The sequence below is a fragment of the Schistocerca piceifrons genome, chromosome 4 (genome assembly GCF_021461385.2).
Source record: "Schistocerca piceifrons isolate TAMUIC-IGC-003096 chromosome 4, iqSchPice1.1, whole genome shotgun sequence".
In the NCBI taxonomy this organism is placed as follows: domain Eukaryota; kingdom Metazoa; phylum Arthropoda; class Insecta; order Orthoptera; family Acrididae; genus Schistocerca; species Schistocerca piceifrons.
The window spans coordinates 319,448,245-319,471,056 of NC_060141.1; the positions used below are offsets into that span (position 1 = coordinate 319,448,245).

At 42.3% G+C, this 22,812-nt stretch overlaps 1 protein-coding gene and 1 non-coding gene across 2 annotated transcripts in view; both read left to right on the forward strand.

Moving 5' to 3' along the window:
- The window catches only part of LOC124796399 (collagen alpha-1(III) chain-like), a 203,182-nt gene that overhangs the window by 1,657 nt on the left and 178,713 nt on the right, over nt 1–22,812 (forward strand). The window lies entirely within an intron of this gene.
- On the forward strand, nt 16,910–17,016 carry LOC124796955. Its single transcript, XR_007016848.1, has one exon. It is a non-coding gene; the product is annotated as a U6 spliceosomal RNA (small nuclear RNA).

Below are 22,812 nucleotides of genomic sequence, written 5' to 3' on the forward strand. Positions count from 1 at the left end.
CATGCAACGATATATCAAAAGCAAAACGCAATGTTTCAGCGATATAAACGCCATCTCTGTGCCAAGCCGAATAGTTTTCACCTTAAAATTGTGAAAACGGGGATAAACTCTGAAATTTATAACCTATAATTTGTTTGATTTGAGATGGAACCAGCTGCTTGTGTCATGTTGTGGCACTATGCTGCTTCGAGTCATGTAATATCGATAGTCATTGCTAGAAGTTGTACGACTTAGTGTTACAGTCAAACACTCCAAAGGGACGCAAAACTCTTTCGGGAGTGTTAACATAAGACATTTTCGGTCGTTCAGGAATGCTGTTGACTACTAGCATTCCGACCTATGGATTGATTCAACCGGACGAATGCGTTGATTCTTAACTTTCGAAAAGTTTTTGACACAGCTCCATACCGAATTTATTTACGGAAATACATTCTTTATGGGATATACACGGTACCATAGCAGTGTAGAGAAATTCGAGACGAACTTCGATCCAGATCTATCAAGTCGGGAAACTACCACAAATTGCGATATTTCAGTGCCTGTATTAGTCTGAATTATGATGCAATGTTCCTTTGGAACTGTCCGAAGGAACAGGCACTGCGGCGACTACAGCCATTATGAAATACATTAAATGTATCCGCAGATACAAATATGTACAACCATTAGCTGTATAAATGGATGACAATAATGAAACCGACCGGGCATGAAATAGGCAGAGCCCGCACCAACCGTTGCCTTAGGTTACAGAACGAATGGAAGACATCGATTTAGGGGGAAAATGCACCACGTCTGTTCAGTAGACCTCAAAGAAGCTTCGTGTACGATTAGTTCCTCAGTGTTGAATTTGGCAGACCGATAGTAAAATACTAAAATGTACTGTCTAATTGGTTAGTCCAAATACAAGATTATGGCAGTCATCGAAGGAATCTAAATGGGAAAACTACGGTGTTCTTTGGAACGCTTTCACGTAAATTTAGATAGTCTAAATTTCGGCGAGATACAAACCTATTCTTCTCCCTATTTAGTACACTCTGTGAAAGGGCCACAAGGGCAAGGTACGGTCAGTTAGGAAATACGTAATCTCATCGAAATGGCAGGCTTTAAAAAATCTGTATTACATACGTCGAATAAGCGAGTAAGTTTAGAGGACATTTTTACAATTTCTTTGGGGCACTGTTCTGCTAAGGAAGAGTGGTAACTGGTACCGTCAGCAAAACAGTATTTTACATTTACGCAAAAATTTTGAATTTCCGTAGGAGAGAGCATTGTACCTAGAGAGTAATGTACCCAGGAACACATTTTCCCTGTTCGGTACTTTAGCCTAGTGACTGATTTCAGAATCACATGAGGGAATACGCGCTAGAAATCGCCATAAGGAGTTTAAGCCATTTTCTACAGTTTTTGTTGTTCGTAGGCATGAGCTTGTGTTTTGTGCAGCACTTGTAAATATTTTGAGCTCTACGCATTCCTGTATAAAATATGAAAGCTAGTTAGAATATCTTATTAATTCGAACAGTCCATGGTGTACTGCCGGTCCATAGTGTCTAACGGGCACAATATTTCGGCGATCAGACATGTCGTCTGTGCACTGACGATGGCGACATGTGTGATCACCGAAATATTGTGCCCGTTGAAAACTATGGACCGGCAGTACACCCGTGGACTGTTCGAGCAAGAAATATGCCGGGAGAAAGTGAAGAACCTTATTAGTTCTTCAGTCACAGCGTTTTATGGTAAGTAAATTTCTACATATTTTAAAAATTAATCCATAACATGTGGATGGTAAAATTATACATTGTCGGTCGTACGCCATCTTGTACCTTGAAACGGAAGAAAGTCTTTTACTATGAAACATGGAATATTTGCAAATTAATTGACTTTCGTTAATGTCTAAACAGTTTCATTTCTCTTGGAAATGAAAATTTTTGTTAGTTTCCAGTAGCTTTGATTTCAAAATGTATTTACTTTGTCACTAGTTCTTGATAATTCTTTCTTGAGGCATTTGTCCTGCTACAACGTGGGGCTGGCCTTGTTACTATTGACTTGGCAGTGTTAGTTGCAGAGGGTGGCCGGATGCCCTTCCTGCCGCCACCCCGAACCCCCTTGGACGGTATTAGTGTACCCCAGCTGTCTGCATCTAGTGTAAGTTATGGAATAGTGCGAACGTGTTCAAATGTCTGCAATTCGTGTAACTATGGCGGAGCGTGGGGACCAGCCCGGTAATCACCTAGCGGGATGTGGAAAACCGCCTAAAAACCACATCCAGGTTGGCCGGCATACGGCCCCATCGTTAATCAGCCGGACGGATTCGATCTGGGGCCGAGGCACCTACCTGAGTCCAGGAAGTAGTGGATTTGCGCTTTCAACTACCCTGGCAGGCCATAACTAGTTCTTGATAATACTTGCGCTTAATTTGATTTCACTTACTGATTTTTCGTGTACGATAGATTAATGATGTAATAATAGAAGACTAAATAGTGACGAGATTTCCTCGATTGAAACGCTTTTAAATTTCAGTAGATTATTTCTCGTAGGTGCTTGACCATTTTATATCTTGGAACGTTTTTACATTTGGGAAAACATTTATTTTCTGGAGAAACTCCTGAAATTTTTCTAAAATTTGCAGCACGTAAAAAGTGAATGCAGCGATTTTAAAATGGAATAAGAATTACAATTAAACTTTTACTGCAGAGTTGACTAGAGGAGGAAGTCTGAAGGGTGTCCCGAAGGACAACACTTTCCCTGTTATGTATAGTATTATGCATAAGAAACGCATCTAGTAAATTATTTAATTTACTAATCCCTTCACTTCTTTATTTGTAAATTTTGTATCTACACCCTGTAAAATGTAATTATGGCATTCGTCTTAAGTTTCAAATACTCTATGGCAGGATTTCCCAAACTGTGTTCCGCAGAACACTGTTGGTCCGCGTTTAGTAAATGCTACACGAAAAACTACAAATAGCATGGAGTCTTTTCTTTGGATATTTTGACGAAACTGATGCGTTTTTTAATTTTATGATTTCTGTGTTATTATTATTATTATTATTTGAAATTGAATTAATCTCTGATTAAAACAATTATTTCTCATTTTTTAAAATGTTGTTAACTTTCAAAATAAGCAAGGCGTTCCAATAAGTACCAGCATTCTCCGGGAGTTTCGCCAGAAGAAAAGTGTGGGAACCTCTGCTCCATGCAACAGTAGAGTATGAAGATAAAATAAAAATCAAAAGTCGTTGTTGCATATAGACATTATTCCTGGCAAAATAGAAACACCAGATAAAATTCAGATTAAAACTGCTCGAAAGTCTTCCAGGTAAGCGTAGCGTAAATGTTCGAATTGTTTTCTCCAAACTGACTAACTAATCTTCCGCAATTCGTCGTCACGAGAAAGGATTTGCTACAATCGCCGACTACTGCTGTTGGATAGCGTAAACCTGTGATCTCACTGCGCTGTCTCCAACTAACGTCGTTTGTGTAAATACACATCTTTGAGGAAAAGACTTCTATTATCTAAGCCGTTATTTATTTCTGCTCCCCGAAATAGGCAATAATCATCAAATATATCTTTAAATTTAGGTCATAAACAAAAATTGTGAGTGTGAACGTCAACCTACCTCAGACTCTCAACTGACCGTATAACTGTTTTTTCAAAAGATACTTGTGTGTCTTTTTTGACACTTGTTGACAAATTAACTTCAACTTCGCTGATCATCAGGGCTCAGTTCGAAGCGGGACTCTTCCGTGAAGATAATTATACTCCAGTCAATGTGATTCCATGCCGAAGACGTATCTGGACACCCCTATGATAGTGGTGGGATACCAACCTGCCTGTCGCCCCCCACACCGCCAGACACCCAGGTGTGATAGACTGGGTTGCCATTTCTTTACATAGCAGAACCCCTTTGGTTGTCATCCTCGGCACTCTTACAGCACAGCGGTGCGTCGACGATGTTCTGACCTCAGTTTTGTTGCCCTTCATAGCAAGACACCCTACGATTATATTTCAGCAAGATAATGCCCGCCCGCACATAGTAAGAATTTGTACAGCCTCTTCCTGCTTGCCAAACCCTGCCTTGGCCAGCAAGTTCGCCGGACCTCTCCCTAATTGAGAACGTTTGGAGCATTATGAACAGGGCTCTCCGACCAGCTCGCGATATTGATGATTTGACGCGCCAATTGGACAGAATTTGGCACGATATGCCTTAGGAGGACGTCCAACAACTCTTTCAGTCAATGCCCGAGCCGAGTAACTGCTTGCATGAGGGCCAGAGGTAGACTAACGCGTTGTTGATTTGCTCAATTTGCAAAGCTCATTCCTTTGAATAACTCATACAATTTTTCTAAAATTGTAATAATTTATTTTCCTGTACTTGTATATCACACCTACCGGTTTCCGTCGTATTCGGATAATTCTTCCTAGTTGCGTCTTTTTTTTTTGTTTTAAAGTGTAATTCGTGCTGTCACAAACTTTTGTGCAGTGGTAGAGGGACAACAAACAGAAACCCTGACCCGCTGGGGTGGGGCTGAGTGTGGGAGTCAGGCTGCGTTTGAAGATCACATTTGTACATTTCTCTTGAATAAATCGAAAACAACAGACTCACCCCGAAATGTATCCAAGTACAAAATTTAATTAAATTAAATTTCCTAGGAAATGTACTGTTCATCTTTCTGTACAAGTAATAGTTTGCGCGTAGCGAACGAGGGAATATGAAAATCCGATGCGTGGGTTTTGAAGGCCAGGTATAAGATTACGGTTTGCATAAAACGACATCGATAGGGGCCTATGAATCAACCTGTACATAAATGATATATCGGATACCGCTATAGGCTCCATGAAGATATTCGTGGACGATGCAGGGAAATCGAAGTCCCTGAAGACCAGTACAGGATCGACGGTAGGTACAGGGACTTGCAGTTGGCCTTGAGCGCAGATAAATGTAGCGTACTGCGGATAAAACAAGCGAAGTGATCCATTATTATTCAATAGCGCTATTAGCGACAAATCGCAGGATATAGCAACTAACGTAAAATACGTATGACTAGCCATCCGGAATGGTCGACAGTGGAATACACATGTAAACTAACTAAGTTCCCCCTCTGTCCATTTCCCCATCGCCCCTCTCTCGTTCCATCTCATCCTCTTTCCTTTCTCTATTCATTTCCCCCTCCCCCTCTCTCCGTTCACTTCCTGCTCCAACTATCTGAGTCCATCTCCTTTCGCTATTGTCTTCAAAGTTTCTTGCGAGTGGTATTCGTAGTAAAGACATAATAAATTAAAACGTCATGCATGACGCGGCGTTTCTTCAGGCATCTTAATGTTTACGACGTCATATATGTTGAACTTCGTGTCGTACAATGATATATTTTTGTAGGTGTATTTAGCGGCAGATGTGGATACTACGCGGAAAATGTGTTGCGAATAGGGTTAGTAGCACAGAAGTTATAAATTTAAACGTCATGCATGATGCGGCACTTTTTCAGGCATATCATTGCTTATGACGTCAGATCTCCTGAACTATGTACCATACCATGATATAATTTTGTAATGCATTTAGTGGCCTGTTTCGATTCAGTCTGGAAAATTTATTGCGGACCGGGTTAGGAGCACAGCAGTAATAAATTTAAACATTATGCGTGATGCGGCAGTTTTTCACGCGTATCATTGTATATGACGTCGTTTTTCCTGAACGAAGATATGTAAGTGGTTCTTACCTCCACAGCGATTGTTGCTTGAGAGTAAGAGATATGTGTACCAAGTTTGGTTGAAAACGGTACACTGGTTTATGAGAAGATGTGGGAAATACTCACATGCGTACATCGATTTTTGTTTGTGTTCTAGGAAAAGCTGATGCGAGATTGTAATTTACTGGAAGAATTTCGAGGAAGTGCAATTCATCCACGAAATAACTGGCTTACAAAACTCTTTGTTTTTTGAGTATTGCTCATCAGTATGGAACCAAGTCGGATTGACAGAGGAGAGAGAAGAGCAATACGTTTCGTCACGGAGTAGTTTGCTCAGCACGAGAGCGTTACGGAGATGCTTAAGAAACTCCAGTGGCAGACCTACAAGAGAGACGCTGTATATCGCTGCTGAATTGAATTTCCGAAATCGTTCGTTCGAAGAAGAACAGGGCAACACATTACTTCGTCCCACATAAGACTCAGAGTCGAGGGGCACGAAAGGGAAGCAGTGGTTGGGAAGGGAGTGAGACAGGGTTGTAGCCTCTCCTCAATGTTATTCAATCTGTATATTGAGCAAGTAGTAAATGAAACAAAAGAAAAATTCGGAGTACGTATTAAAATCCATGGAGAAGATATAAAAAATTTGAGGTTCGCCGAAGACATTGTAATTCTGTCAGAGACAGCAAAGGTCTTGGAGCAGCAGTTGAACGGAATAGACAGTGTCTTGAATGGAGGGTATAAGATAAACATCAACAAAAGCAAAACGAGGATAATGGAATGTAGTCGAATTAAATCGGGTGATGCTGAGGGAATTAGATTATGAAATGAGACACTTAAAGTAGTAAAGGAGTTTTGCTATTTGAGGAGCAAAATAACTGATGATGGTCGAAGTAGAGAGGATATAAAATGTAGACTGGCAATGACAAGGAAAGCGTTTCTGAAGAAGAGAAATTTGTTAACATCGAGTATAAATTTAAGTGTCAGAAAGTCGTTTCTGAAAGTATTTGTATGGAGTGTAGCCATTTATGAATGTGAGACATGGACGATATATACACTCCTGGAAATGGAAAAAAGAACACATTGACACCGGTATGTCAGACCCACCATACTTACTCCGGACACTGCGAGAGGGCTGTACAAGCAATGATCACACGCACGGCACAGCGGACACACCAGGAACCGCGGTGTTGGCCGTCGAATGGCGCTAGCTGCGCAGCATTTGTGCACCGCCGCCGTCAGTGTCAGCCAGTTTGCCGTGGCATACGGAGCTCCATCGCAGTCTTTAACACTGGTACCATGCCGCGACAGCGTGGACGTGAACCGTATGTGCAGTTGACGGACTTTGAGCGAGGGCGTATAGTGGGCATGCGGGAGGCCGGGTGGACGTACCGCCGAATTGCTCAACACGTGGGGCGTGAGGTCTCCACAGTACATCGATGTTGTCGCCAGTGGTCGGCGGAAGGTGCACGTGCCCGTCGACCTGGGACCGGACCGCAGCGACGCACGGATGCACGCCAAGACCGTAGGATCCTACGCAGTGCCGTAGGGGACCGCACCGTCACTTCCCAGCAAATTAGGGACACTGTTGCTCCTGGGGTATCGGCGAGGACCATTCGCAACCGTCTCCATGAAGCTGGGCTACGGTCCCGCACACCGTTAGGCCGTCTTCCGCTCACGCCCCAACATCGTGAAGCCCGCCTCCAGTGGTGTCGCGACAGGCGTGAATGGAGGGACGAATGGAGACGTGTCGTCTTCAGCGATGAGAGTCGCTTCTGCCTTGGTGCCAATGATGGTCGTATGCGTGTTTGGCGCCGTGCAAGTGAGCGCCACAATCAGGACTGCATACGACCGAGGCACACAGGGCCAACACCCGGCATCATGGTGTGGGGAGCGATCTCCTACACTGGCCGTACACCATTGGTGATCGTCGAGGGGACACTGAATAGTGCACGGTACATCCAAACCGTCATCGAACCCATCGTTCTACCATTCCTAGACCGGCAAGGGAACTTGCTGTTCCAACAGGACAATGCACGTCCGCATGTATCCCGTGCCACCCAACGTGCTCTAGAAGGTGTAAGTCAACTACCCTGGCCAGCAAGATCTCCGGATCTGTCCCCCATTGAGCATGTTTGGGACTGGATGAAGCGTCGTCTCACGCGGTCTGCACGTCCAGCACGAACGCTGGTCCACCTGAGGCGCCAGGTGGAAATGGCATGGCAAGCCGTTCCACAGGACTACATCCAGCATCTCTACGATCGTCTCCATGGGAGAATAGCAGCCTGCATTGCTGCTAAAGGTGGATATACACTGTACTAGTGCCGACATTGTGCATGCTCTGTTGCCTGTGTCTATGTGCCTGTGGTTCTGTCAGTGTGATCATGTGATGTATCTGACCCCAGGAATGTGTCAATAAAGTTTCCCCTTCCTGGGACAATGAATTCACGGTGTTCTTATTTCAATTTCCAGGAGTGTAGTTTGGACAAGAAGAGAATAGAAGCTTTCGAAATGTGGTGCTACAGAAGAATGCTGCAGATTAGATGGGTAGATCACATAACTAATGAGGAGGTATTGAATAGAATTGGGGAGAAGAGGAGTTTGTGGCACAACTTGACTATAAGAAGGGATTGGGTGGTAGGACATGTTCTGAGGCATCAAGGGATCACCAATTTAGTATTGGAGGGCAGCGTGGAGGGTAAAAATCGTAGAGGGAGACCTAGAGATGAATACACTAAGCCGATTCAGAAGGATGTAGGGTGCAGTAGGTACTGGGAGATGAAGAAGATTGCACAGGATAGAGTAGCATGGAGAGTTGCATCAAACCAGTCTCAGGATTGAAGACCACAACAACAACAGCAAGACTCACTAAAAGACCACAGGGAAATTAGCGCTTATATGGAGATTTACTGACACTCCTTCTCCCCTACGCACCGTTGCTACTGGAAGAAGGAAGTACGAGAAGTGGACTGCACCGCATACCGCACGGTGTCTTGCGGAAGGTAGATATAGTTGTAAGATGGGAAACACTATAGGCGTTTGTCATTGATGACCGATAGCTTATTATAGTCTTTATAATTTTATGAATGGCTACACAAATTGCATGAAGTACCTACATAGCCTTTAACCTCTGAGCAAATCCAACAACAGTCCCACTTGGCTCACTTACTCTTATCATAAATTGTGCACCACTACCTACTTCTCCCTTTTCGGCCAAATAGCTGAGGCAAACGATTTGCCACTATATTTAGCGATGAAGCCCATCATGCGACAGCTATCTGCAGCTGATGCTAGCAGGATTTGCTCCCTGACTGGTTCTGTTCACGCAAGCAGCGAAAAAGCTTTATGAAACTTATTGGTCCTGCGTAATTTTTTTAAAGCAATAGATCAACTTAACTCAGTTATACAGCATCTGACATGAAAAGCTACATTTTATCTGAGGCCCCTTTTCCATTGAGTAGACAGACCAGCTGCAAATACAGTTGTGTTTCTAGGACATCGTTCAATCTCATATTTCAGCTTGATTCTGAAAGTTTTTACACGGCAATAGTTGTCTACTCTCCACATAGTCTCTTTCGCAAGTTGCCTGTTCCAAGAAATCTTTTACCGGAATAGAGTCTACTGCAGCTTGAGTAGTGTGTTGATCTCTTTCTAAAAGTTGGTAGTTGCAGTTAACTATAGTTTCTGCTGACAAAATCGGAAAAACGGTACTTTTAGCTTTTAATATGCTCTATATTGCTTCTATCCTCATTCTGATCTAAATGAAATTACCCGCATTAAGCTAAGGAAAAGGGACAGGATGACAGGATGACAGGACGTGTGTTACGACGTCAGGAATAACTTTCATGGTACTAAAGGGAGCTGTGGAAGGTAAAAACTGTAGAAGAAGACAGGTGTTGGAACATATCCAAAAAATAATTGAAGACGTAAGGTGCAAATGGTACATTAAGATGAAGAGGTTGGCACAAGAGAGGAATTTGTGGCGGGCCGCGACAAACCAGTCAGAATACTGATGACTCAAAAAAGCTAATACTTGCTAAAACGTTGGTCTTGGGGAATAAAGTAGTAAAAAATTCACTTTTGTACGATATTCAGGGCGTATACTGATATGGATGAAAGTAATAAGACTACAGAAGTAAAAGCGGTGCAGTAAAAATGTGTTCCCAAACGAGCTTTCTGCGATATAATTGTGAAACGTCTTAGTACACACGTACCTGAAATGCAAATTTTTCGATTAAGCCCCCTATCTAATGGAGCTCAAATTACACTGAACTCTTTCCCACCCAAATTGTAAAATACTGTGTCAAAATATTTAAAATTTGGGGAGAATTTTACTAAAGAATCTGAAAATAGAATAGTGCTTTGTCATACATATATTTTTTAAAGTTATGTACGAAACACAAGTGGGACTTCTGAATGCCATCAGGATATAATCATCATTTCTGATCAGATGCATTACTTCGTAACGCTTATGGAAATAGGTTACATTGGACCGGGCACTACCCTACAAAAAGCATTTGGAAAACACCGCTGCGAAGATACGAACTAGGAGCAACATCCTACATAAGCTGTGCGAAATAATCTGAGGCTCCGCTGCCGAAATGCTGCGCAATTCAGCACTTGGACTCCTCTGAGGAATACGGTGATGCTCCTGTATGGCTCAACAGTGGATATATACATAAACTCTCGAAGTACAGTTGAACAACACAATGAGAATTATCATCGATACGCTAAGATCAACAACTGTCGAATGGCTGTCCATATTGAGCCACACTCCGTCCCTGGACTTTGACGAAAAGCAGTTCTGCTCTGTGCTTTTAAACGCTTATAAGACAGCCCGCAACTCCCTATCCATCAAGATTCGGCTACCCTAGAAAGAAACCGGCTTCAATCAAGAAAAGCATCCATGGATACAGCCATGGAACTGCACACGTTTAATTTCTTATGGGAACGAGACTGGACAGAAGCTGTCCCTCCACATTACCAGAAATTGTCCTGCATAAGAAAAGAAACCCCTGCGTTTGACCAGTTTCGCAGAACACGGACAATGTTTAACTGAAAACGCACCAGTCATGACAGAAGCGTGGACTCTCTTCATGGATAGGGTAAGGCTCTATCGCCAAATTATAATTGTGGAGCAGCCAGGAGAACCGTTTGCCACATGGTCCCATTTACATCTACATCATACTTCACAAGCTAGCTATTAGCTCTAATTTCTCGAATTTTCTCCTCGTGGTCAATACTTGTGATGTATGTAGGGGGAAGTTATATGTTGTCCGACTCCTCCTGAAAAGTGCTGGGGTCTATCGTGGTACTTTCGACGACTTCCTGATGCAACGAATGACGCAGTTGATTATATTAAAAATTTAGATGTCTGTCTGTAAATTAAATGTGTTGTTGTCTGTATTATATTTAATTTTGTGTTTAAAAATCGTACGAAAGTAAATAAATAAATATGGAAAAAGGTTTTGAAACTTTGTTAGGACTCAGGTACGAAAAATTTATTACGGCATAATGGACAAGTACTATCTTTTACTGCCATCTGTGGGCAGAGATGTTGAGCTATCACAGCGAACAAGTTCCTGTGCTGCAGCAAAGGGGCACATGTGTCCAGACAGGATTCAGATGCATGAATTCGACTCCATACTGTTTTATGAGCCTGTAAAGAGGAAGAGACTTTTAAGTCTCACTGGGCAGGAAAGGGTTAATCTTGAACAGGGTGGCACGAAGAGAATTCCAGTAATGGAGAAGTATGTATAATTTCGGGAAGAGTCTTGCAGAAACTCGGTAGTTGGCGGCCAGATGAAACACGTGGACCTAGAAGACGGATGAAAGGCTTTAGCTGCTTGGTGGGGCGCGGCAGTGGGCGACTTGTTATCAGGGCCAGCAGAGGACACGGCCATCTTCCGGGTCGCTGGCGCAGCCTCCTCGGATCTCTTCTTCAATGGTAGATAAAAACATCGTAAACACTGTCGCAGAGACAACTGCAGGACTCACCACCCAACTGACGGGTCGCACAAAACAGTTCCGTTTTCAAAGAAGTTTTCGTCTCGCTGGTTGGTTCGGTTTAGTTTGTTTCGTGTTCCAGGGATCAGTTTGTACGGTAGATCGTAATGACATGGAATGAATTACCTTACAGGCTATTCAGCATGATTAATAGTAAAGTAGAAGGTGTTTTTACAATTACCTTTCGTCGATGGGACAATGGTGCCCCTTATAGCATATCTATCGTTGACGTAGCTCATCGTTAAGAGAAGATCAGTGCTACTGAAAAATTTTCGGCGTTGTCTCGCAGTTTTGTGAAAAGGCACATATCCGGCGTAACTAGGTTCCCGATTCTTATAGACGTCTTTTCCGCAAAAACAACGCACAGCTGTATGTGCATTGCACCTGACGAACAGCGAACGCGAAACACTGTTTCTGGGCTGTCGCCATCCCAAGTCGGTGCTCATTGAGCTGTGAATGAAGGAGCTAGCTGCACCACGTAAATCCTTGCCGGCAACCACATGAACCAACAACTTATAAAAATAACCAACATAAACTTTTGATTTCGACGTGTACGTCAAAATTTACACCAAGTTTATATTTCCACTCCTGTAGAAGATGTCGTGTGAAATCGGATGGATCTTTTTGAAAAACCCTGTATTACTGCTTCTGACCATTACAGTAAAAATATTTAGTTCAGTGAAAGAATTTTACTAAATTGCAAATGTAAGCTTTGTTTCTGTCAGGCATTTTATGTAACTGGAAAAGATATCAAAGATTAAATAGATTTACTTATACATTCGAAGGGAAGGCAGTTTTAGAGAATAATGGTTATCGTTTCTTCTGCCTTAATACTTACAGACATTCTTCTCCTTACGGAACAGTAGTGGATTATTGATAAATATACATGGGTAAGTCAATATGTATCTGCAATGAATTTATAATTTATTACAACAGGAGTACACAATCAGTACTGATATCATTTTTCAATATAGTGACCCCGCATTTCGATGCACTTGGTCCACCGCTGCACAGTCTTTCTGATACCCTTTGCAAAAATGTTTTCTGTTGCGCAGCAGGCCACGTATGCACCCACCGCTTCCTTCATCTGTTAACTGAAGCTGAACAGATGGCCTCTTAAAGCATCTTTAAGTGGACCAAACAGATGGTCGTCCGACAGAGCGAGATTGGGACATTATGCAGGATGTTCCTACACGCCGGAACATTGCGTCTGAAGCGTCTGAGTGGTGTTCTCGGCGGTCTGTGGACACGGCTTGACGACCCACCCTTTTCTCTCCCTTCGCACTCGTTCGTCCACTTTCGAACTGTTCAGACCCACGATAAACACTTCGCTGTCACAAGACATTGTCCTCGTACGTGCTGAAAATCTTCTATGAATTTCCCCCTCTGGTGCACCTTTACATCACAAAACAACGGATTGCGTAACGCTATTCTTCTATGGCGCAAACAGACAGTGGCGCGGCCGTCTTTACGTCACAACAGTGCAAAGTGGACTGATGTGACTACCATAGGCGAAGACAACTCCCTGATCTAATGACCGGTGATTGCCCAAAGCTGTAGAGTCAAAGTAAAGACGGTTAGATCAAAACTCCAGATATTCTCGTACACTGGGTGAACCAGGCTCCACTGACAAACTATCAGAGATGGTATTATGGTCCAAAACAAGAAAAAAAGTATATTAAACGCGAGCTCTAATATCCATATCTTAAGAGCTAAGAGTGCCTGTTCATTCGATACTGCGAAACACATCTTTTCTACTGCTAGCTTTTTGCTTGTCATATTTCAGGAGGAGGTAGTATGGACCAAAACAAGAAAAATGTCCAGCAAAATTTTTTCTGATACGCATTCCTTAACAAGTAAGAGCACTTGTTCAACAGAAGAGAGGTGTTTCACAGTAGCAAAGATAAACAACTGCTCATAGCTCTTAACGTACGCATTTTAGAGCCCATGTTCAGTTGTTTTTTTTTTCTTGTTTAGGTCCGTAGTAGCACCTCTGACAGTTTTTCAGTAGAGATCTTGTTCACCCTGTATAGGATGTTAGAAACCTACGTATACGAAATTTTATTGGAGTGATTAGAGGAGATAAAAAGAAACATGTTTTACGTGACAAAAATGTCACACTAGGATCATTTCCCGAAGGTTTTGACGGTTGTGATGTTCAGAGAAAGTGTTCAAACTACCGTGTGATGAACATTTAGAGATTTTTCTGCCCTCGTATGGATTTACCTTCATGTGGGGTAGGGGAGGGTGGGTAGGGGGGAGGGGGGGGTGAAGCTTTGGTGTGCGAGACGCCGATAGACACACGGCATATTGAAGTCTGTCCCTGAACATCACTAGCATCAAAATCCTTATGGGCTCCAAGGGGGTGGGGGGTGGGGGTGGGGGGGGGGGGGGAAACGATACACTTGTGACATTTGTCATATAACAATGATGTTTCTTTTTATCTCCTCTCAACACTCTAAAATTTTTCAAATGTAGTTTTTTTTCACCTTGTATATTACTTTCCATCCAACAGATTGTAGTCTTCGTCTTATTTAGTTCTTAGTATCCAGCAAGGAACTACCTCGATGCATTTGCTTTCCAATTTACATCAGGGAACGGAGATTATGATTTAACGTTCCATCGACAAGGATGAGGAAGAAGTCGAACGTGTTCTCTTCATAAGCCATCCCGGCGCTGTCTTTAAGCGATTTAGGGAAACTGGGAAAAACCCAAGTCTTGAAGTCCGTTTGGAATTTGAACCACGCTCTTCCCAAATGCGAATCGAGAACCTCTGATACTGCTCGACCATTTTCGTCGCAAGAATATGAAAACATAACAGTATCCTTTATTACCGTACTAACCAATCAATACAAGAATGAATTGGTAAAATATAATTTTAAAATTTTTCGCAAAATTAACCTTACTATCGTATTAGGCAACGTATACAAGAAGAAACGGGCAAAAAGTAAACAATCAATTGCTTTAAAGAGGTGGTTTCTCTTTGGAACCACTAGGACATACAAGTTTCAACCACTCATCATTTCGTGTGATATATTTGAATGCAAATTAGAATTTTTTGCCAGACACAGTCCACATCTAGAAATGTCCATGAACTCATAACGCCTGATACAAATTAGTTTTCAATAAAAATCAAAAATTGGACCTGAAATTTAATAAATTTTGTATGAAAACTATATACTGTCTCAGTGGTTTCATTTCGAGACCACTCATAAAATCGAGAGTACAAACTCAAATTTACGTTACAATATAGTTCCTTTCACTGACAATGATCTCCACAATGTAACCACGGTAAAAAAAACCGCATGTCACAAACTCCTACAATCACCTGAAACAACCTCCGTGGCAACTGTCGATTTAAACGCTGTAAATGACTACTACAACGCAATATATTCGCAGGAGTACGTCAGTGTAACATTTGATGTCTCTATCTTACAACAGTGGTTTCATACTAAAAGGCACTGGTAAATCAAAAAATAATAATAAAATGGTGGTTGCAGGCAGAAACCAATGGTACTAAAAGAGTTACATAGTGGACTACAAGTCAATGTTACGATGCGCTACTGAAGAATGAAAATTTTGTTTCATTAATGTGATTCACTCCATATATAATTCTGTAAGATAGGCTTAAGTGGAAATATAAAAGCTGCGTAATTTTACTGAAGTGTTCCTCTCTGAAATTTATAATGGAACGAAAGGAAGTAGAAAGGGAGAAACGAGTTTAACATCCAGTTGGACGAGGAGAACTTTAAAGACGGGATACAATATCGGTCTCGGAACGGAAGTCGGCCCTGTCCTTTCGAAGGAACCATCCTGACATTTATGTTAAACAATTAAGAGGAATCAGTAAAATAACAACTGTAGATAGGAGGGCGCCGCTGTCGTCCCGAATACGAGTCCAATGTCTTCTCATTGCGTCACCTAGTTCGGCAAGCGTGAAGGGTAGTAGAAAATAGCCGAATTGAGCTTGTAATTTTGAAAGGAGATGTTCCAATGTCGTGTCATTTTACAGTTAATATTAGCATACGTAGGTCGTGTTCATGCTTCACCAGCTGACGATGATGTCTGGTTTGTGCGGCGCTCAACTGCGCGGTCATCAGCGCCCGTACGACGTCCAAATTTTTACACAGTCCAATCCAGCCACTGTTACGACTGATGTTGATGATAATGCAGTGATGAGGACAAAACAAATACCCAGTCCATGGGCAGAGAAAATCCTCAACCCGGCCGGGAATCGAACCTGGACGGTGATATCCAGAGGCAGCAACGGTAGCCACTAGACCACGAGCTGCGGACCTCACCAGTTGAGATAGCACAGTGGTCAATACATTATGACCAGGTTCTCAAAAACGTTGACGGAGCTATTCGTACAATATATATTTTTTTCCATAGTTACGTTGCTGGATTGCCAGGGATCGACCAACGCCTTAAGCGCCATCCAATCTCGAGCTAAAGCCTCTGAATTTGCTTAGTCATCTTGTTGTGAGTGATGTACGAGGCTGATTATCACTCCAGAAGGAACTGCTGTCCACTTTGTCGAAGCCGTCGTCTATATTCGTGAAAAACTTGGCCGTTTTGAGTGTCATTAACGTGCAGAGGTAACTTACGCATTTGCTTGCGCGCAAAACAGCTTCAACGACATTTTCCAAAATAACGTACTGTGTGTAATAAGACAGTCCGATTTTCTAAAATCATCAGTTACCTGTCGGCGACTACGAAATTAAACATTTGCAAGAACTTTTCCCGTTAATAATCTTCCAACTTTGCAATCGAACTCTTCGGGTACGCTTTACTTGTGCTCGAATGTGCCGAGAGCTTGTTGTAAAGTTTCACATAAAAATACTTCCTACTGTTATTTTTCCGAAAAGATGTCGAGCCTCCCGTTGAGACGTGCCATCACTGTCAGGAGACGATTTGGACATGTTTTGCAGCCGTTGAAAGCACCAGCAGCAGCCTGGCCTGCAGACAGTGCGAAGGAAGTCGAGCACGTGACCGCTTCCCACCTCCGCCCTAGCCGGAGATGCATTTACATAACGACAGATATTTGGCTATTTTGGCAGTGTGGACCACGCAAGCCGCCGGTCAAGGTTCCTCTCGCTTTGATAATTTCTGTGAGAGGACGCAAACACGCCGACGGCCACGCGCCACACACACACATGTCGACGCGCCGCCCGACTGCAGTCGACGTGCACCCCTAGTGCTCGCTTCCAAGGATCACGTCGTACTCGCTTTGGCGGTACATATACTAAAATTGGAACGATACAGAGAAGATTAGCATGGCCCCTGCGCAAGGATGACACGCAAAATCGTGAAGCGTTCCACATTTTTGTGGAAAATCAAGGAAGCCAATTGGGCCTCTTATAAGGAAACGGTTCGGCGGGCACTCGCAAATACGAGACGTGACTTACGGGACGAAAATGCATACCCAGTTTTACTCAATGCTATGAACGTCGCGGCTGGCATCAGCATCTCTAAGAGAAAAAGAGTTTACAGTAATGAAGCACCGTTCTCCTCCTTGGTGGAATTCTGAGTGCTCTCGGGAAGTTGCGAAGCGACGACTCGCCTTGAAAACCTATCGTCAGAATCCTTCATTGGACAACTTCTTGGCTGTACAAAAAGTGAATGCGTGAGTTACCAAATTCCTGAAGAAAACCAAGAAGGACAGTTGGAAACAATTTTGCCTGTCCCTAAATAATGAAACCAGTATGGCAAGCATCTGGCATAAAATAAAAGCTTTTAGAACAAGAATACTGTCTTCCTCCCCTCCTGCTACCACGGCCTGGTTAGAGGAATTCATAGATACAATCGCTCCTCCCACGGTGCCATTTTTAAACCATCGCTATCATGTTCTCCTTCGTCCTTTCTCTATAGAAGAACTCAACGAAGCTATTAACGTATCGAGCAACAGTTGTTGCCCTGGCATTGATCATATACATTACTCTATGCTTGCACACCTGCCTATAGAAGCGAAAGACTTTCTCTTGAGCATTTTTAATCAGTACTGGATGAAGAAAGACCTCATATCAACACGGACGACGCAAGTAAGAATTCCAATTCTCAAACGTGGTAAAGATCCAAATGTCGGTACTAATTATAGACCTATTGCCTTGTCGTCGTGTGTTGCAAAAACACTGGAACGAATGGTAAAAAGGAGACTAGAATGGTGGCTTGAAAAAAGTAATTTGTTGCCTCGGAGTCAATTCGGCTTCAGAAAAGGCAAAGGGACCATGGATAACCTGTTTTTGCTTAATATGGATATCACGTCAGCCTTTCAAACGAAAGAGACAGTAGTGGCAGCTTTTCTTGACGTTAAGGGTGCAAATGATCACGTACAAATACCGATACTCTTGGACAAGCTGGCAGGATTCGGAATTCCTTCACGGATGATCTACGGTATCAGTACCCTGATTACTCAAAGAACGATCTACGTCCGTTTCAAAGGTACCATGATCGGACCTTTTTATGTCTCCCAGGGCTTACCGCAAGGTGCAATTTTAAGTCCTCTCCTGTATACTCTATATACGCACGACCTAGAACGCATACTTACTCCCCCCACAAAAATCCTACAGTATGCTGATGATATATGTGTTTATTCTACTGCTGCTTCATATCTTCAGCCCAAAACGGCATTAACCACAACCATCGCACACATCGATGAGTGGCTCTCTATCAATGGGCTGGAGATTTCGGCTGAGAAATCAGCAGTCGTTCCCTTCTCCAAGTCGACGACAGCTCGCACTGAAGATCACATTACCTGTGGCAAGTGCACCTTCCAAATAAAATCTCACGTTCGATTTCTGGGGATGATTTTTGACTCTCGGTTAAGCTGGGCGCCCCACATCCGATCCACCGTTACCAAGTGTGAAGAAGGTTTAAATGTAATCAGATCACTCACTCGTGTCTGGTGGGAAGCGCACCAGAGTGTTTTACTCGCCATGTACCGAGGGATAATTCGACCTCGACTAGACTATGGCTGTCAATTCTACAACACTGCGTCAAAGATTCATCTCTCCAAAGTAGATACTCTTCAATATAGAGCGCCATTCGTACCTGTCTTGGAGCCATGCGATCGACGCCCACCAACGCCCTTTTAATAGAAGCAGGGGAGATGCCCTTGAGCATTAGGCGCCAAATGTTATCGGACAAATTCTACATTCAAGGCATGGCCATTACGGACAGTCTTCAAACGCTCTGCTCCCAGATCCCAGTCCATTATTTAAGTACGACCTGGCTGGACAGTGCTAATGTCAACGTTGGCTTCAATCGTCTCGTTCAAGCACAATGGCCGGGTTTTCTTTGTGTATATACTGATGGCTCCAAAATTCCGCAAGAAGAGTGTACAGGATGCGCTTTTTTCTGCCCTCAGATCCAGATCCGCAAAACCTTCAAACTGCCTACGAACACTTCTATTTTTACGGCGGAGACAGTGGCAGTTTTGGAAGCACTTAAGTTTGTCTCTAGCACTTCCTTCCCCAAGATATTGATAGTATCTGACTCGCAAAGCGTTCTTAAAAACATTCAGTACAGTCGATGGAACAAAACGACCAACAGTTATATCTTGGATGTGATATCTGAATACATTAGCAGCACACGCACGGGCCGGACGATCCATTTGTTGTGGGTACCTTCCCACTCTGGTATCCTCTATAATGATGAAGCTGATGCATTAGCCAAACAAGCGGCAACGTTAGGCACCGTCCTGGATCTGCACCTTCCTTATACAGACTACTTACGTGCAGTCAAGGATCACGCAAGACAACAATGGCAGGAAATGTGGAACGTTTCTCAACAGACAAAAGGCGGTTATTACGCAGTGCTACAACCTCGGATTCCTTCACAGCCGTGGTTCATGAGGACACATCTGGACCGATCCACGATTTCTACCATCATAAGACTCCGCTTCAATCATGCCTCTTTCCCACATCTACATCGGATCAACGTTTACAGTTCACCAGCATGTGAGTGTGATCCTGAGTCGGAAGCTGATGTCAACCACATCTTATTTATGTGCCCAAAATTTGACCGTGAATGGTTGGTCTTTTTGAAGACATTGGTGAGTATGGGCTACCATCTTCCTCAATCAGCTTCTTCTCTTTTGTGTACTAAAGACGTTCGTCTATATAAAGTGATCGTTAACTTCATCAAGAGTACTGGTCACAATCTGTAGGTTTTAATGGTGTACGCCAATTATAAATATGTCTTGCTGATGAAGATATTTCAGAATTGGTGTGAATTGTAAGCCAAGACACTTTTAATTATTTTCCAATTCAATTCAATACAATTTTTAAAACAGTATGTACAAAACTGTAACAGTTAAACTTTTTATTCTTATAAATATGCATTTCTGTGTTTGTTTATTCAATTATGTGTACATTGTCACTATGTATTGCCGATGGCTAAATTGAGTACACACTAAAAAAAAAAAAAAAAAAAAAAAAAAAAAAAAAAAAAAAAAAAGACTTGTATGGCCTTACCGCTTGACTGCACTGATCTAGAAGCTTAAATTACTTACTCCGCCAAGGAAACATAGATATCAGTGTTTGACATAAGTTTCAACTTGATACCTCTCCCAGTTATTAAAAAAAAGTACAGGCAGACAAACGGAGAACAAAAGTCAAAAAATATTTTTTTCGCGTACTACAATTACAGATTAACAGTTTTCGGATTTTTTATTTTAGTTGTACAGTGAAATCCTGCTTCTTGCCAAATTTTATGATTCTATATCAATAGGAAGTACCCTACCGGTATTGATCAGTGAGTTTGCGAGTACCGAGTAAATCCTGTATCATTTCAGTGACACTCTCTCCCATATTTCGCGATGATACAAAACGTGTTGTCCTTCTTTGAACATTTTCGATGTACTCTGTCAGTCCTATCTGGCAAGGATCCCACACCGCGCAGCAGTATTCTAAAAGAGGACGGACAAGCGTAGTGTAGGCAGTCTTCTTAGTAGATCTGTTACATTTTCTAAGTGTCCTGCCAATAAAACGCAGTCTTTAGTTAGCCTTCCCCACAACATTTTCTGTGTGTTCCTTCCAATTTAAGGAAGGTATTCAGTTGAATTTACGGCCTTTAGATTTGATTAATTTTTCGTGTAAACGAAGTTTAAAGAATTCCTTTTAGTACTCATGTGGATGACCTCACACTTTTCGTTATTTAGGATCAACTGCCAATTTTCGCACCATTCAGATATATTTTCTAAATCGTTTTGCAATTTGTTTTGATATTCTGATGACTTTAGTAGTCGATAAGCGACAGTGTGATCTACAGACAACTTAAGACGGCCGTTCACATTGTCTCCCAAATCGTTTATCCAGATAAGGAACAGCAAAGGGTCTATAACACTACCTTGGGGAACGCCATGAATCACCCATGTTTTACACGATGATTTTCCGTCAGTTACTACGAACTGTGACCTCTCTGACAGGAAATTACGAATCCAATCACATAACTGAGGCCATATGCCATAAGCACGCTATTTCACTATAAGCCGCTTGTGTGGTACAGTGTCAAAAGCCTTCCGGAAATCCAGAAATACGGAATCGATCTGAAATCCCTTGTCAATGGCACTCAACACTTCATGCGAGTAAGGAGCTAGTTGTTATGGCATGTTGACTAGATACCATGTTTCCATTGGGACAAGTTTCGTCTGACAATAATGACATTAAATATTCGGTTAGCTTTAACCAAATTTTACTTTCCGTATCATGATTCTATTTAATGGTGAAGATGTAATACGCATTGATACCAGTTTTGTCTTTGTGTTTTATTAGTCTTTGTTAATGACAGACGTCGAAGCGGGTAAGGCATGTTGGAATAATAAAATTATGATCAAGATATCACAAAGTGTTTAAGTGTATCCAATGGCCGCTGTGTCTCACTGTGTTTTTATACAAACTGTAGCTAAAAGTAATTAGTTTTTGTATAATATTTACATAAGTCTTTTCTTTCATTACCCTCAAGGGATAGTTTAAATTAATAATGTTAATGAAACAGCCGACTAATCCGGTGGCATAAGAGAGCGAGAGGATATTGAAAATCTGAGACGCTTTTGCGCTACAGCTTCGGCGGCTTTTGCAGCCCACTTTGAGGTTACTTCACGGCTTGATAGACCGCGAATGTCCTATATTAAAGCTGTTCGTCTCGGCTTCCCCTGCACGTCTATGATACGTTGTAAACAGTTGTCGTTTACTCCCTATAGGAGGAATTGCTCCTACATTCTTTGTGCGGTTGCAAAAAATGCCCAGAAATGCTAATGATTTGCGTATTCAAGTATGTAGCACACTTTATGCCAATTTGAAGTTTGTTGTATTCCGTTTTCATTGTGCTATAGTTTTAATGGCTAGACGTGTAGCTACTTGGGTATAGGGAATTTTTCGTTTAGTCTTTGTCTATTTTCCACTTGGAGGGCCAATTATCAGATGTGCTACCTACGACAAGTGCATGGACTTCACACACTGCGACATAGTCGCTGATTAAAACAGTGATCCAGGAACTGTAGAATAAATTTCTTTTATTCCCGTCAACGATCGCAAAACTTTTGGTCCTGAAGTACCGGTTTCGGTCAGCAGTGACCATCTTCAGTAATGTTTTACGACATGTCCTAATATAATGAAGCCAAAGTGGCATCGTTGGATCTTATGAAGATGTCCCTATGGCTTCATTATATTGGGACATGTTGCAGAACAGATGTGAAGCTGGTCATTGCTAACCAAATCCGGTAGCCTCAGAACCAAAAATTTTGTGTTCATTGAAGAAAATAAAAGAAATTTATGCAAGGCCTTCTTCAGCAAAGCAGTTGCTTAGATGAGGTGCTAAGATCAAGTTGTAACGCGAAGAACGTGTATTGTAACTGACTGATAGTGCACTCAAAGAGCAAGCTCCGGCTACGAGCCAGTATAGCATGCCACAAGGAAACATAGCGTGCAGTGTTGAGTCAGCAGTGCTACGAATATGGACGACGTTCACTGGTCAATTCTCAACAGAATACGAAGAGGAAAGTAGTATAAGTGTTCCAATAACAGAACTGAGAAACACTTGAGATGGTGAATAAAATCAAGCTGCTTACATTTGGCCTTTGACTTACAGAAGGTTTTCGACACAGTTTCTAATTACCGTTTAGAG